Source organism: Micropterus dolomieu, linkage group LG03, assembly GCF_021292245.1.
Source record: "Micropterus dolomieu isolate WLL.071019.BEF.003 ecotype Adirondacks linkage group LG03, ASM2129224v1, whole genome shotgun sequence".
In the NCBI taxonomy this organism is placed as follows: Eukaryota; Metazoa; Chordata; class Actinopteri; order Centrarchiformes; family Centrarchidae; genus Micropterus; species Micropterus dolomieu.
Genome location: NC_060152.1, coordinates 32339055 through 32342414, shown reverse-complemented (window position 1 = coordinate 32342414; position 3360 = coordinate 32339055).

Here is a 3360-nt window from a genome sequence, read left to right as displayed (position 1 = left end):
AGCACCAGATTCCTCTGCCAAGATGAACAGACATGCAATAGATGTCGTATTTACAGACAAAAGCAACATAATAAATTACAGATTTACAGACAAAAGTCTAAATAGAGTGTTAATTAATGTATACAGTGTGAGGAATGGATCCGGGAGGATGTGAGAGTTCAGGTGTCACCGAACAGATAGGACCTAGGCCACACAACCTCCTACCCACCTTGGAGAACTGGACAGGCCACACAAGAGACAACTCTGTACTTGTACTTATTCTGAGTGATTGCCTTTATCCTACGATGAAAGACTATACTGATGAAACTTCCATGTTTACTATCCTTAGGTGCTATTCATCCCTCCAATGTCTACAAGCAGCACTGAAGCTGTTCTGGAGGCTTGTGGTCATAGGTGTCAATCACACGGCTGCTTGGTAGCTTGGACTCCTCTGAGCACATGCGACAGTAATGTCATCCAATCAAGAGAAACTGAGGTTTGGACAGGGTGAAAGCAGTAAGTTTTACCTGTTTAACAGTCCTGTCTGACATACCTCTTCATTTCCTCATTCATACAGTCAATATCATAGCACATATGGAACGCATTGATTTGCAGAAGTTTACATCTCGGGAAACATCTAAATCCAGGTTAGATATTAGTTCGTTACCCAAACATGATCTTTCACATGATGCTTCCTTTATGAATCTGTCATCGATGTCCACTGTCCTTCTTTATAACACTGTGTGACTCTGTGGATATTAAGTCAGCTGTCAGGTTGTTAACAGTTGCACTGTAACATTTTCTGTGGGCTACGGTCCTGCAGTAATAACTGTTTAAATGTTGTGATTGGTCACACTGATGGAATATTCCTATTATAGCTATCATGTTGGAAATAATGATTATTGTGGTGCAGCTGAAACGACTAAAAAGTGGTTTTGAACATTTAATCTGAAATGAGCAAGATTTTTTAAATAAAAAATAGTCGTCTAAAAATGTAGAGTTTGAACAGACACATTTTCAACTGCGAATCAACAAAAGTAATTATTACGGGGTCAGACTTCACAATCACAGGTCCATAAGTAAACTGTGTTGTTTCTCTTCCAAATCCATATCGTCATCTGCAGGTATTGCCACCGGCATTTTGTCCTCTCAGGTTACAGTTTAATGAGTAAGTTTAAAAATCTAATTTAACAAACAGAATGATTCCAGCACTTTGTCATGAGCAGACTACACTGAATAAAATGTAAAATTGCTGACTTATTGACTTCTGTCTCCACTCGCACACTGGATTTCCTAAACAGAACCCAGAAGCAGACCGGAGACAGAGAGCATGTTTATTGGTGTGAACAAAAGGTGGATGGTCCAGAGATCATAAACCGAAGGCAGGTGCAGGAGTCTAGAAACAAAGTTACAAAGGAGCCGAAATAACTAACTCAACACGCAAGTTAATACGAAGCTCGAAGCTGGTTAGTGCGAGTGCATACACAGAATGACACAACGATCCGGCGGAGACTGGATGGCTGGAGGCAGTTTAGGAGCATATTGCTTGATGACGAGCAGGTGAGTGAGTGACCCAGAGCCGTGGACACGCCTCCCTTTCGCAGACTGTGCAAGGAGAAGGGGAGAACACAGACAGACAAAACCAAAACACACCAAGCATCCTGCAGTCACACCAAAAGGGAAAAATAATCAAAACTCACTCATTCACATACCAAGAGCCAAGGGCAGGGGGTCAAGGCCTGGGGATCGTGACTCTATGCTCTTTATTTACCCGTTGCCGCGTTGAATCGTAGTGTCGGAGCTCCATTGAGGAGGCTTTTTTTCATCCCAATGCATGCGCTTAACTCAGAGTGAACATAATAAACAAACAGATGGAACTAATTCTGATCAGCTGTTCTGGAGCCAAAAACTCTAGTTTCTCATCTCAGAGCTCAGGGTCAGGCTCAGAGTTTGTTAAGCCTGCTTTCTAAAACAGGGCCCTGTTGAAAACTGATGTGTTTGTGATAAAACATAAAAAGGAAATGTAATTATTTGCATTTACTAGCAATGCAAGTATACTGGACACCGGAGTAAGTCCTCGACTGTTTCGTTTTACCAAACCAACAATCCAAAACCCAAAGATATTACATTGATAATAACACAAGACAGGAAACCAGCAAATCCTCACAATTGGGATGCTGGAACTTAGTAATGTTTGGCATTTTTGCTATAAAAATGACTCAAACCATTAACTGATAATCAATATAGTTGAAATAATTCTATGTTCTTAGACTAATTGATTAATTAACTAATTGTTTCACCTCTGGAGTGTTTTTCTCAAATATCGATGATTGCATTACTTTGCCGCTTGTTTAAACAGCCTCTTATATACCAATACAGCCTTTGTGCGTGTCTGTAATTGTTGGGCTGTGTGTGTGTCGGGCCTGGCTGTGCAAATGTTTGTCAGAAGCCAATGACCCAAACCCAAAGTGATTTTTCCCTTTGGTATTGATTTTACTTTGTTGGTGGTAGTTTTGTTAATTGTTCATGTTCGGTGTTGAGGTGGTTTCTATGACTGATAAATAAACCTGTTATTATGTGATGATATGAAAGACTTTTAGACAGGTAATTGGCTTTTATAGAAATGTATGTTTTGGCCTCCCTAAGGAAGAATATTAGTGCCTCATGCTCGCGGTGCCCCAAAATCACACATCTCACTTTATATTTGCTTTTCATTGAATTTGTAATTCATCTGTTGGCTGTTGTATTACTACTGTCAACTCTTTCTAACTGCATTGTTCACAACAGCAGTCTGAAGGAGGAAGCCTGTGCTGTGAGCTTGTGGGATTCTTCTGTCACTTGGGTCTGTTCACAAGCAACAACATAAAGCTGTTTTAGAGCAGAAAGTTCATTTGTGAGAGCCCTTGTGACTGAGTAAAACATTATACGATCAATACTTTCTAATAGGTACTGACACCAAATGAGTATTGAGTTGTGTATTGAGGTATGGATCACTGTGGTATTGACCTGGAAGCCTCTCCTCTCTCGGTTCTTAAAGCTCACTACTTTTTTCTGATTCACCATGTTCTGAAGTGTTTTGCTTCTTCCTTCCACTCCCATCCTCTTCCTTCATTTTTATGCACTCCCACTAATCTGCAGGATTAATTTATTCTGCATCTACCTGTATTCTTTGATTATTGCTAAAAGCCTGAGTGCTGAAAACTGGTTGGGATTATCTCCCAGTGGAGTGTCTGATGTTCCCCTCTTAATAAGGCCGGCAGGAGAAAGCCGCCGTGCTTAAAATCTTCCCTTTTATGTTGATGTAATGTTGCAGCCATCTTAAAAGCAGTTATTACAGAGCCATCACGTTCATTCAGGCATGTCCACTCCTGCATCAATTTA